This window comes from Typopeltis vanoorti, chromosome 20, assembly GCF_054136105.1.
Source record: "Typopeltis vanoorti isolate ZY-2024b chromosome 20, IOZ_Tvanoo_1.0, whole genome shotgun sequence".
Taxonomy (NCBI): domain Eukaryota; kingdom Metazoa; phylum Arthropoda; class Arachnida; order Uropygi; family Thelyphonidae; genus Typopeltis; species Typopeltis vanoorti.
In genome coordinates this window covers 70,301,906-70,316,733 of record NC_143568.1, presented here as the reverse complement: position 1 = coordinate 70,316,733, position 14,828 = coordinate 70,301,906, and the positions used below count along the sequence as shown (strand labels likewise).

The following is a 14,828-nucleotide window of genomic DNA, read 5'->3' as shown; positions in this document are numbered from 1 at the left end:
AGAAATGGAGCTAGCTGAGGAATTAGATGCGTACTAGATCGACATAATAGGGATGACTGAAACAGAAAAGACAAAAACTGGTGAGATCTTTCTGAGCAATAAATACAAAATGTTTTGTTCAGGCAATGACATTCAATGAAAAAAAGTTGTAGCCATAGTATTCAACACAAAATACGAGGCTAATCTTCTTAAATGGCAGTCACTCTACTTGAGACTAATGTGGGCAAATATGAAAATGGGGAACTGGACAATGAGACTTATTTGTGCCTATGGTCCTACAGAAGGTTCTACTAAGGTGCAAGTGGAGGGATTTTTTGAAGCTTTAGAGAAAGCAACTGACAATGAAAAAGGAAAAGTTGGTCCTTGTTTTGGATCTAAATAGCAGAGTACGAAATGATTGTCAGACATACAAAAATATTTTGGGAAAATTTGGAGAAAAGAGCAAAGCTAATAATAATGGCGAATACCTGTTGGATTTCTGCTCAGGATATGGACTGGTTATTACTAACAGAATGTTCCAACATAGAGTTAGCCAATCTCATACGGAGGTAGCAGGGATTTTCAACCGGAAATTCGGGTTTTTCATCCTGCATACAGATAAATCAGCCCTTTAGAACACATGCAATTTACAGACATAAAATACTAGTTGTGATGGTGGGCGGTAGATGGCGTTGATGAAGCTGATTGGTAGTGGAGGTTCGGTATAGTGGTGGAGACAGTTGTATAGTAGGTATCCTCCTGCGATGTGTCTTCAGACTCCTTGGAGGGATAATAATAATAATAATAATAAAAATGTGCACAAATTCACATGGAGAGAAGAGGCAAGGAATAAGAAAAGTCTACATTAACTTAGTCAATGTTGATAGTGATGTTTTCTCCCTGCTGCAGGACACCAGCGTGTACAGAGGATTTCAAATTGGAAGTGATCACCATTCAGTCTTGAGCAGGATAAAATTGAATTTCATATTGAAAAGAATAACATGTGAGAAAGTTTTAAAGCGAATAAAAGTTGAGCAGCTCTCAGGTAAAATGCACAAAGATTATTGAAGAAAAAATGAAAGAGTTTGAGAGCAGGAACCAAACCTTGGATTCAGTGGCAACTTGAAGAAAACCTTGAAGAAAATCTTGATTGAATCAGCCAGAGAGGCATGTGCTGTGGTTGTCTGCAAGGATAGAAAAATCAGAACTCTACGGTGGACACCATAAGTAAAAGATACAGTGAAGGAAAAGAACGAAGCATATCAAAAGTTCCTGACAAATAAGTCAGCTCTTAGAGAATACAGAGACAAATGTACAAAAGCTAAATACTGTGTAAAACTAGCTAAACAAAAGTTATGGGAGGACTTTGGCAAGAATATAGAAAATAAAAATCAAGAAGGTGGTAAGATATTCTGGAGGTTGTTGAAGAAGCTCAGAAATGGAGGAATTAAAGATGATAAAGGTGACATGAAAAACAGGAGAAAAGGATATCCTTGATATCCTTTTCTCCTGTTTATGGATATGGAGTAATTACTTTGAAAAATTGCTAAATGAAACAACCAGTGATGACAGCACAGTGGTAAAAAACACTCAACAGGCATACCGTCAAAAATACATATCCATACTTGAAGTGGAAAAAGCCAGTAAAGTCTTGAAATGTGGAAAGGCAGCAGGAGTAGATGATATTCGATCAGAAATGCTGAAGTATGGTGGTATAAAAGTCTTACAGTGGCTGCACTGCATAGTTCAGGAGGCTTGGACAGAGGGACGAATTCCCAATGATTGGAGTAGGTCTCTCTTACTACCCATATATAAAAAGGGAAATAAAACTGAATGTGAGAATTACAGAGGTATTTCCTTACTGAGTGTTCCTGGTAAGATTTATGCAAGTGTACGTGAGAAACAGTTGAGAAGAATTGTGGAAGAAAAGCTTGGTGAAGAACAACCTGGATTCAAGCCAAATAGAGGCTGTGGGGATCAGATCTTCACTTTACAACAAATAGTTGAGAAATCATGGGAATATAACAAAGAACTGTATTTAAGTTTTGTCGATCTGGAAAAGGCATATAAGGTGTCAAGAGAGAAGCTGTTCAATACACTACAGTTATATGGTGTCAATGGGGCATTATATCAAGCTATACTTAGTCTTATTTGAGTTTAAGTCAGCAGTTAGAATTGAAGGAATTACGGGAAGATGGTTTAATGTTAAATCTGGTGTGAAACAAGGGTGTACATTATCCCCTCTGTTATTCATTATCTATATGGATTACATTATGAAGGAAAGTGGTATTAAACATGATATTAAAATGGGAGATGTAATGTCAATTCTTTGCTTTATGTGTACGATGTTATACTTCTAAATAAATCTGCTACAAGTCTGCAATAGTCCCTGACTAAATTGAATAATTGTTGTAATAGATATGGTATGAAGGTCAGCAATTAAAAGACAAAAACAATGAAAATAGGCAGAATCGTTGAAAATGTCAGCTGCTTTGTTAACGGAGAACCTGTGGAAAAGTAAAACATTTTAGCTACTTAGGCATGTTTTTAGTGAAGATGGTGAATTAAATATGGAAATATACAACAGAATCAACAAAGCTGGTATGGTGGGAAGTCAATTGAATAAATTCATATGGAATAATAGAGACATTAGTTGGAACACTAAATTAGCTGTATACAAGACAGTGTTCAAACCAGTTTTAACTTATGGATTTGAGAGCTGGGTGAGAAGTAAAACACTTGACCAAAGACTAGCGACCACATATATGAGAGTCCTGAGAAAGATTGGAGGCATGAACAGATGGTATCAATGGCAATATCACATTAAAACGAGGATATTAGGAAAGAACTTGACATTGTCAGTATCCAGGAATGCGTTAACATTGCTAATCTCAGGTGGGCAAGGAAAGATTAGTAAAACAAGTGTTCTCTGCCAGGTTGGCAGGAAAACGACCCAGAGTAATAACCAAGATATAGGTGGATTGATACATTAAAAAGTGCCTTAGAAGACAGAAATATAAGATGTGATAATGTTGGCATTATCACATCTTATATTTTATTAGAGAGCAATGATAATGTTTCAGGAAGATTTGGTCTTGGATGTAGGAATGAAAGAGGAAAGCAGTTGATAGATTTTGTACACAAAAACAGTTAGTTATAGCAAATGCACTATTTCAAGTTCCAAAAAGAAGAAGATGTGCCTTAGGATTCAAATAGATATGAAATAGATTATATATTGGTCAAGAAAAGATACAGAAACCAAATAAAAAATTGTGGAAGCTATCCAGGCGCTGACATTAGTAGTGACCATAACCTTGTCTTAATGAAAACAGAACTGAAACATAGGAAACAAATCCAAAGATATAAACCAATAAGATGGAACCTTGAAAAATTAAAGACTAAAGAGTGGATACGAAGAGGCAACTGATCATAACATTCCAGAAAACATAAATAGTCAGAATAATATTGAAAACCAATAGAATATGATTAAAGAGTTAATTACAAATTCATCAAATCAATTATTGAAAAATGCAGAAAAAAGAAATCATTGGATAACAGATGAAATAGTTGGCCTTATGGATGAAAGAAGAAAAAATAAAAATGCTGTTAAAGAAGATGTGGCCAAATACAAATATCTTAAAAATCAAATTACAAGAAAATGTACACAAGCCAAAAAAGAATACCTAGAAGAACAGTGTAATAACATCGATGAATTTAAAAAAAAGAAAACATAGAGAAAGCCTATAAAGAAATTAACAAACTGACTTTCAAATTTAATAAGAACACCAAAAACAATGCCATCAAAGATAAAAATGGAAAATTACTAATAGAATCTGAGGATATATTAATGGAATGAAAGAATTATCTTGAAAATCTCTATAATGGCGACGAACTTGATGTTGATATCAGAATAGAAAATCAAAATGAAGATGATTTAGGACCCCCCCAATAATGCGAGCAGAATTTGATAAAGCACTGTCCGAAATGAGTAACGGAAAAAGTCCAGGTGCAGACAATATTTCTGTACAACTGCTACAAAATCTAGGTGATGAGACAAAAACTTACTCTATCAATTAATAGCCCAAATCTATGATAGAGCTATGATAGAGGAGAAATACCAAAGGTGTTTATAAAATCAACCATAATACCAATACCAAAAAAGAATAATGCGAAAAAATGCGGCCAATTTATAACAATAGCTTTAATACCACACGTTAGCAAAATTTTGCTAAAAATTATTCAAAATAGAATTTATTCAAAAATAGATTGTCTATTGGATGAAGACCAATTTGGATTCAGAAAGAATAAAAGAACAAGAGAGGCAATGCATGTTTAAGAACAATAATAGAGAGAAGATTAGACCTTAGTCAAAATACTTACATTTGCTTCCTTGATTTAGAGAAAGCATTTGATAAAGTAAACCAGCAAATACTCCTAAATTGTCTAACTAATATCGGCATAGATTTGAGGGATAGGAAAATAATTTATCAAATTTGCAAAGATTCAAAATGGACAGATTAAAATCAATGATAAGGAGAAAATAATTAATATAAGGAGTGGAGTAGGACAAGGATGTATATTTTCACCACTTTTATTTAATTTATATATTGAAAAGGCCATTCAGGAAACTAAAGATAAAATAAATAGTGGCATAAAGATAAATGGTGAGCAAGTCATGTGTATAAGATTTGCCGATGACATAGCCCTTGTAGCAGAAAACAGAAGAACGTTAAAAACAATGCTAGAATTACTAAATAATAACCTTGAAAAATATAAAATGAAAATCAACACAGATAAGACTAAAATCATTGTTACAGGCAAAATCCCTATCAATATAGAGCATATAGACATCAGCAGGAAACAAATAAAACAAGTGAAAAGCTTTAAATATTTAGGAAGCCTAATAACAGAAGATGGTAGAACAAGAGAAGACATAAGATCAATAATAAACAATGCAAAATCCCAATTCTCTAAGGTGAAAAGCATTTTAACAGGAAACCTCAACCTACAATTGAAAAAAAATTAGTAAAGACATTGAATCTCCTTATCATTGATATCGAGCATTGCACTGTATGGATGTGAAACCTGAATTCTAGGCAGAGAAGATGTAAGAAGATTGGAGGCTTTTGAAATGTGGTGCTGGTGCCGCATGAACAAAATAAAATGGACAGGAATCAAACCAACAAGTCCTGAGAGAGATAAACGAAACAAGAACTCTAATTAAATCGATCAAAACTAGAAGGGATAGGTGGTTTAGACATATACTTCGACATGATGGACTTGCGAAAAGAATAACTGAAGGCAAAATGGAGGAGAAAAGAAGCAGAGCCAGACCAAGGAAAAGCTTTCTTGACCAAGTCAAAGACAGCACGGGTTTGAGGAGTTACCAGGAGGTTAAGAAGAAAGCCAATGGCAGAGCGGAACGGAGGAAATTGCTGCTGAGCTACCAGTCCCAAGACTGATGCAACTGATGATGATGATAATGTTGGAGTTTTGACAAGTAGTAGACTGATTTGGAAGAAAATTGTAGATAGGAAGTTAGTAATGATGTAAATTTTTCATGTAGTACTATCATATCCTGTACACCCCTTGAGGGTACATGGCAGGAATTTGATAATGATTTTTCTTAATTAAATTGCTTTTAGAGATGTTGTATTTTTGATATTATGTCTCTCCTCAGTTTCTTTTCTCAGATCTTCCTTAGTTTCTGCTATGTGGGTTGTATCGTCTGCATATCGTAAATTATTGTTTTTCTGCCATTAATCTTAATTCCAGCTGGATCTTTGTCTGCCTAAGCAGCAAGGTTATATTGCTGATTGAATGGTTGTTTTTATGAAGTGTAAATCTTCTCTATTATCAACAGTCAGAATCTGCTGTAAGCAAACAAAGTTTGCACCTGAGTTTCCATCTATCATGTCACTTGGATAAATGGGGAATAGCATTTAACAGAGTAGAATCCAGGAGAAAGTAGATCACTAGTGGTATTCCACAGGGTTGTGTAATGGGGCTGCTACTTCATATGTTCATTAATGATATAGAGGATGATTTGATGTGAAATCAGTTGTCTGCTGCTTTTTGACCTTTATTGAGGTCTTGTCAGTTGGAGGCAGACCCAGAGTGGTGATAATAAGGCAGAAGCAATGGAGAGGTCATATTTACCTATACGAGTTGCCAACCAGTGTACCACCTTATTATTTAAATTACTCTATTCAGGGAATGATGTTGGAAGTTTATTTTGCACTTGGTTAGACTATAATAAATTTAGTTTAATACTTTATCCAAGTGTAAGCAAACAAAGTTTGCGCTTGAAAATATCTTCAGGACCGAGGCAAGGTGGTACATCCGTTTGCAACTTGTAGCAAAGGTGGACCAAGCTCTCATCACTCCTTGTCTCAGTATCTCCCATAATGCAAAGCACATCTCCTTGCAGACATGTATACTGCTATGCATTAAGGGAAGGGCCACTACCCAGAACGGTTTCGACTTTAATTGAGGTCTCATCAGTGGGAAGCAGACCCAGAGTAGTGATACTAAAGCAGAAGCAATGGAGAGGTCACTGCCTCCCACTGACGAGACTTGAATAAAGGTCGAAACTGGTCTGGGTAGTGGCCCTTCCCTTAATGCATAGCAGTATAAATGTCTGCAAGGAGATGTGCTTTGCATTATGGGAGATACTGAGACAAGGAGTGATGAGAGCTTGGTCCACCTTTGCTACAAGTTGCCAACGGATGTACCACCTTGCTTCAGTCCTGAAGATATTTTCAGGCACAAACTTTGTTTGCTTACACTTGGATAACGGATTAAACCAAATTTATTATAGTCTAACCAAGTGCAAAATAAACTTCCAAATTCTACTCAAGGTTAGTGAACCAAGAGCACTAGAAAAACTTTTCATCTTGTCAGCAAACCTTATTTTAAGGGAAGGTAGTAAATATCCATACTTTTATTTACAAAGTAGAAAAATGGATGTGATGATTGTACTAAGAAGCTTCTTTAGAAATTTTATAAATCATTATCACCAAAGAGTCTATATGTTTGCCTTTGCTTAGCACGTTTGATCAAGAAATACAGAAACAAAATTGTTTAATTGATGTCTTTATATTTTCAAACTTATTTTTAGTAAATGACAAATTTGAAGGCTGTTCACCAATTTTTCCTTTAAGTAATGCAATACCTAGAGAAGTCTGTCTTGAGGATTACATAACTTCTTAAGCTACCAATTACTTTTGAAAACTTTTATAGTTTTATGGTGCTAATTGCCTGCCTGTTTGATATCTAAATATATATTTATGTTCCTTGTTTTGACTACTTGATTGTTTTGTGTTATTAATTATGTAATTATAACAGTTATATTAGGATAGTTTTAATGAGACATTCAGAAGAAGGTTATGGAAGCACATCTGCAGAAAAGTATTTTATTTATAAATTAGTAATATTGTGAAATTTATATTAGGTTTGGTTTATTAAAATAGTTGTAACCAAGTGTGCCATATTTGTTTCAGTTGTTAGAGAAATCAACGAGAAAGTTTGTAAGGTGCAATGTATTCATGAGAATTAAACATTACTCTGGATGGAAGATGAATATGGTGAGAGAGAGAGAGAGTGTTTTTTTAATTTCTCTGTGTGCCTGTGTGGATCATATTTAAGAGTGGAAAACATCGCTGATCTAAGGTATGAATTACAAATAATAATGTGAAATGAATGGTGGAAGATAAGGAGAAAGACAGGCTATAATTAGAAGAATAGTGTGCTTATGCAGATTCCTTTAAAAGCACAAAGCGTGAGTTTCAGCATTGGAAAAGTGTTTTGCAAATAATAGTAGAATAGCAAAGAAGAGAAAGAAAAGAGAACTGAGGATGAAGGGAAAGGAGAGTAAGGAGATGATATTGTATGGTGATCCCATGAAAGAGATGTGAAAATGTTGTTTTCCTGGTGTGACAATTACAAATGTCAGTGGTGTTGGAATGCAAAGAAAGAGAGTGAAACAATTGATAATTTTGACAGGTATGAAATGAGAGAGGATGTGAAAGAGTTTCTGGGAGAAGTGAATAAGTTTGCTGCCATGACATGACAGAAGTGAAGTGAGAGAGAAGAGCATGATTGCAAATGAGTCAGTGCATAGGTTATGGGAAATATTGTGCAGCTTGTAGATTTATGGAGTTAATATGATGGAGGAAAGGACTTATATATCACTAACTAATGAATTCACTTCATTGAATTTGGAGGTAGATATCTGGAGAAAGTATTGAATGGTGAAAGAATGAAAGTGGCAAAATAAGAGAAACTATAGCTATAATTAGAGGGAGAGTAGCAGGTGTGCATGCTCCATTGAGACTAGTGAGTGTGAGAAGGGGGAAATGATCAAAAAAATTGCTCGTTGTAGCTTAATAGGTTTCAGATCTGATTGGAATAGTCTTTAAAAGATCCAAGTGTAGTCCTGAAACCAAGAAGATATTGCAATTCATATATACTAAATACCAGGGGCATCAGAAATAAGGGTGATGAGCTTGGGCTGTCTAATGTAAAATTAAACAGATTGGAAAGAGGAAAGGATATTAAATTTATGCAGCAACTAAGAGACAGTTATCTGAAACAGCATGTGAAGGAAATGATCTGGAGTTTTAGAGTATTAGAGCTGATGAGATCATGAAACAATTTATCCATAACTAACAAGGCTACTTTGCTTCCATTTGGGGAGAGTGATCATATTATCTTGATGCAGGAGGTGATTAAGCATGAGAATTTTTTGTTTAAAAAGGGTATATGTGAAAATGCAGAATCAGTGATTATGACAGTGCCATAACATAGAGACTTCAAGAGAAGGGTGTTAGCAACACTTGGAAACAGTCAGCAGATGTCTGTGGGCTGCATTATCACACTGCATACCCAGCAGTGGGTTAAATTAGGTAGGAGTTATATGCAGTGGGGGAATTCAGCCGGTTCGGCAGAACCAATACCTAAATTTTTGTTGAGTTCGGCGAACTGGTTGTTAAAATGGCACTTGTAATCAGGGCTCTCTTTAAGGTGGGTGCCTTGGCAGCCACCCAATGTGGAAATCACAAATTTACATTCCTTACTCTTTTTTAACGTTCATCTGTGCAACAGCGTATTCTAAGCGCCTGTGGTAATGTTCATTCCATCCATAGATGAAAAAAATTAGACAGAACTGTGCTTGTTATATTTATTTATTCATTTCATAAAACTCGTTATACTTTACATGAAATACTACATTTTTATTTCCTTGCGTTTGATACTTCAGTAAACAAACATATAACATAAAGAACTCGTATTTTTTTTAAAAGTGGACACCATTTTGAGCCCGGAGATTCTTTGCACCCCTGTCCCATTTAAGGGACGCCGGGAACTTGGGGCCAATTGTAAGGGTTTGCTCGCCATGGTGGTTGTTCTGGAGATAAGGTAGAGCAGTAGTTTCTCCGTTTGCTTTCTGCTCTGCAGTATTACAGACGTATACAATATAATCATATTGCCATCTGCAAATCTCTGATCACAAGCTTTTCCGTCATCATTTGGCTTCAACCTTGTGTCAGTACTGACAATGCTGCTTCCCAATGTCAGGGGCAGTGACCCCAGCAGGTGCTTATTTAATGGCGGCACTACTCGCCATGTCACTGAGTTGTCATTGGGCTTTGTGAGGTTTTAAGTGAAACAGAGTTGCCACTTCTGCTCCCCCACGCCCTGATAGCTCAGTCGCTATTGGTCCACGGCTGCTTATTCGCCAGGTTGCTCTGCTTATGTCGCAGCTAGCCTCCATATCTGAAGGCTGTTCCCCGATCCGCCACCTGGGGACGCACCCGGTAGTAGTCAGCTCTGCCCCGGGTTAGATGAAATACTACATTTTTATTTCCTCGCGTTTGATACTTCGTATTTAATGACATTTTTAATTACCAAATTGATATTAATGATTATCGAGAATTCGTGGAAAATGTTTTAAAAAATTCCCAGAATTATGCAATTCCTGAAAGTGTTCAAAGATAGCTGTAAGTTCAGCAGAAGTGGAAAGGGGTTTTTCAAAGATGAACATAATATGTTCAGAGAAGAGAAGTCACCTAACTGTTTCTAATATATCAGTGACTATTAGTCTAATCAGAATGGGATCCTATTCCTACAGTGAAAAGGTGGTTAAGGATAAATCACACAGCCAATGATGCTCGGATAAAAGCGAAGAAAAATGCAGTGAGGATGCCTATCAAGAAGCAATATGGAAATATCTTAAATAACACTTTTGTTTATTGTCAGGTGTTATTTAATATTTTTTCATTAATATTTTAAAACTCTTTCTTATAATCTAATTTTGTGTACCTCTTTTATTGTTCTTATTTAAGTATTAACTGTATGAAATAATAACCTACCTTTCGGTATATCGTTTTTTTATACTTAAAATGGTCATTAGGGCTGCGAACTGGTTGGGGATTGCAATGCTTTATGAAGACTGAGTCTTGTCTCTTAATATTTCACTCATTTTCTATAGTAAAGTGGCAATTGAGAACCTAAAGAATACTGCACAATGATATGAATGAACTTTGCATGCAGCATGTCAAATGCTGCATGCAAATCTATCATATCACTTGGATAAATGGGGAATAGCATATGGCAGTGTAGAATCCAGGAGAAAGTAGATCATTAGTGGTATTCCACAGGGTTGTGTAGTGGGACTGCTGCTACTTCATATGTTCATTAATGATATAGAGCAGGGGTTCTCAACCTTCTTGTTTCCTAGAGCACATTCTAAAATACTGGGTAGGGCGACGGCACCATCTATTTTTTTCAAGCAAATTTTTTTGAATTCTTTTGTTAAATGAATACATACAGAGTTTACATTATAATCAAATGTTTTATTACTTAAAAGTTTACATTATATAAAAATTTAAATATATATATGTAAGTTAGTGTGATCTTTGGCATTGCATTTCATTGGCCTGTGCTTCATAATTAGGAGAATATGATGATATACTAGTTCTTAAACAATCATCAAGATGCTCATCAGTGAGTCGTGATGTATATTTTGATTTTATGATATTCATGGTTGAAAACAATGATTCGCAAAGGTAGTGGAACTGAAAAATGATTTTATCTTGTACTCTGCTCGTTTTAAGAATGGAAACTTTTTTCTATCCACTGGATTCCAGAAGTTTTCATCTGTTATATGGGATATTAGCGTAATATTCTGAAGATCCAAAATTTCTAGCTCCAGTTCTTCAGCATTTACTTGAACAAGCATTGCAATGCATGCAGCTATTTCCATTTTATATACTTGGCAAGTAAAAGGATTGAGATAAAAGGAGATCATTGGCTCGATGATAGTAAATTCCTGAAATCTCTTTTCAAACTGTTCTTTAAGCGCTTGAAGATGTTTAACAAATGGTGACAAGTTAAATTCACTATTGCCTACCATTTTTTTCATATTTGGGAAATGAACAGGAGATCCCATCTGCAGATGTGATATCCACAAATCTAGTTTTGCTTTAAATGAGTTTACAGAGCCTATCATTTTAGCGACATGTCTATCTTTTCCTTGCAACTCCAAATTTAAAGAATTAAATTTTTCCATGATGTCTGTGAGAAAACATAAATCCAACAGCCAGCAAAAGTCATTTAGTTCATCAAAATTTTCATTTTTGACATGAAGATATTTTTTTTATTTCTTCAATTAAGCTTAAAAATCTTGTAAGGACTTTACTTTTACTGAGCCAACATACTTCACTATGCAGGATGAGATCAGGTACTTTATCTTCAATGTCTTACAATAGAGCCTTGAAAAGTCTGTGCTGCAAAAGGACTGCTCGAATGGAGTTGATTATTTTTGTAACAACTTTCATAACATATCCAGAGGGCAGTATTTTACTGCACTAAGCTTCCTGGGATAATGCAGTGGTAGGACATAAAGTTTGGAAATGAATGATCTTTCTTAATTGTTGGCAATATCAATAAATCCATTGATATTGCTGGTGCCCCATCAGTAGTTATCACAGACAGCTTGTGCAAAGGCATATTTGTCGACTTGGTGTATAGTCTGAATGTATTATAAATATATTCACCCATTGTTCGTCCTTTCATGGGTAATATTTTCAGTAGCTCTTCTTTTACAGTGAAGTTACTAAATACCTTTCTCACCATAACTGCTAACTGTGCTGTGTCTGATACATCTGTTGACTCAAATTGTAAAGAGAACCAGTTGCATATTTCCAAGTCACTTTTTAAGTGAGTTTGTATGTTCATTGAAATTACATGTATTCTTCTTGTGATGGTGTTATTTGACAATTGTAAATCTTGTATTGCTGACATAATCTCACGTTTGTTAGAAAATCCCTCAAATAAACAATCGCCACCAGTCAAAAATGCTTCTTTTAACAACTCGCCATCTTGGAACGGTTTTTTTCTTCTTTGCGAGCACATGTGAGAAATTTTTAAAGAAGCAATGGTGGCATTTTTAGATGTTACCACATGTCTAGTGAAAACCGACTGTTGGGCAGACAGGTTCGATTTTAGTTGATTTTTTTTTTCGTTCTTATTTCAGATTTAAGTGGATAATTCATATTAACAGTGGTATGCATTGTCTGGAAGTGACGTTCAACATTATGTTTTTTCGGAATTGCAATGCTACTGTTGCACAACAAACAAACACAATTATCTCTAAATTAACGAAACAATATGTTTCCTCCCAGTCAGTGTTAAAATTATAGGTTCGTTGTCTTTTACTGGATTCACTCATTTTAGGATTAAAAATCAAAATATTTCAAAAATTTAAGTACAAGACACTGTTAAAATTATGCACATATTAACTAACAACAGATAATGAATGCACGTCTACTTTGCATTGTATGTGTTTAATACTCATCATGTGTCATTAACGCATGCATCATAAAACTTGCCATGAATTGTTACGTGATGTGCACGTGATTATTTCAAACTATACAGCACACAGTTTAACAGCGGCGGGCACACACAAATTGGTCGACGGGTGCCGTGGTGCCTGCAGGCATAGGGTTGGAAACGCCTGATATAGAGGATGATTTGAGGATGCAATCAGTTGTCTGCTGCTAATGCAAAACTGCAGAGAGCAGTAATTGATAAAGGTGATAATAGAGATCATAAATAGATTGACAGAATGAACAGAGGGTAATAGTTGCTAATTCTATGTAGCAAAATGTAACATTATTCACTTTGGGGAAAAAAAGATACAAACTGTGTATTACATTGTATGAGAAATTGACAAGAATGTGAGGAGGTGGAATTTTAGAGGACATAATGCAGAAGAAGACAGAATAGCCCGCTGGATCATCGGTTGTTAAAGAACATACTGACAAGTAGAGATAAGAAGGTTTTTTTTCTCTTTATAAGAGTCTGATATAATCACATACTAATACAACTACTTTGAATAGATTTGATTTTCTGGGTTTATTGGAATATGGAAGTGTGGAGAGGATCCATGCACCATTCACCAAAATGATAACAAACCTGATGAATTTCTCCATTGACGATAGAGTGAATGTTTGTGGGATACCAATTTTAGTTAATAGGCGTCCAAAAAAAAAGAGAGAGATCTTATAGAAACATATATTACTAAAAGGGTTTTGTAAGATTAATTCAGAGGGAAGTTTCAATACATAAAAAGAGGAGAAGAACAGGAGGGTTCTTCCTGGAAGTTATGAATGATGAGTGTGCTTATTAAGTGTATGGACACTATACAAGGGTGTCTGAAAAGTTCTCGGCCTAACAATGAAAAAATGAATTTATAATTACATAATTATTTTTATTTTTCAACATAATCTCCCTTAAGACTAATACATTTATTCTAGTGATGCTCCAGCACCATTATCCCATCCCTGTAGTGGTTGTCAGTAAGATCTGCAAAATATCCCTCTGCAGCTCAATCACCTCTTGATTCGAAGAAAAATGCTGACCAGCGAGGAAGAATTTTTGTTTTGGGAAGAGATAGAAGTCAGAGGGGAGCCAAATCTTGGGAATATGGTGGATGTTCCAACAATTCATAGTATAGATCCCTTAATTTTCCCATTGCCAAAACACTTTTTTAGGCAGGTGCATTGTCCTGATGAAAGATGATTTTTTCTTCTGCAAACTGGTCTTTTCTGATGAATGTTTTTGTCTAATCTGGTTAAAAGATTGGAATAATATTCCCCGGTTATTGTTTTACCCTTTTCAAGATAATTAATAAACAAAATGCCTTTAGCATCCCAAAATACCAATGCCATGACCTTTCCTGCTAATGGAACCGACTTTGTCTTCTTTAGCGCTGAAAAACCAGCTTCTGTCCACTGTTTTGAGTGCTGTTTGGATTCTGGTGGGGAATAGTGAATCCAAGTCTCATCCATGGTAATAAATCAATGCACAAAACCAGTTTTATTCTTGTTAAAATGCTGCAATCACTGTTCAGAGATTTTCAAGTGAGTACATTTTTGATCTGCTGTGAGCAAGTGCAGCACCCATCTTGCGCAAAGCTTTTTCATATGCAATTCTTTATGCAAGATATATCCTACATATTCTTTTGAAATGTCTATAGTCTCCGCAATTTCATGCACTTTGACTCGCCAGTCATCCAATACCATATCGTGCACTTGATCAATGATTTCTGGTGTTGTTATTTATACTTTTTGGACATCCCTCATGTGGGTCGTCTTCAAGGCTGGTACAGCCACATTTAAACTCAGCAGCCCATTTGTTAATTATCGAAAATGAAGGAGAAGAGTGCCCATAGACTTTTATGAACTTTGAATGAATTTCTTTTGCTGTTAAACCTTCTTTTATAAAGAATTTTATAACCCCACAATACTCAATTTTATCCATTTCAAGGGATACAGACAACACTTTTG

At 35.3% G+C, this 14,828-nt stretch overlaps 1 protein-coding gene across 6 annotated transcripts in view; it reads left to right on the top strand.

The window, feature by feature from the left end:
- The window catches only part of LOC150095552 (uncharacterized), a 486,687-nt gene that overhangs the window by 315,863 nt on the left and 155,996 nt on the right, over window positions 1–14,828 (top strand). The gene's annotated exons all lie outside the window — the stretch shown is intronic.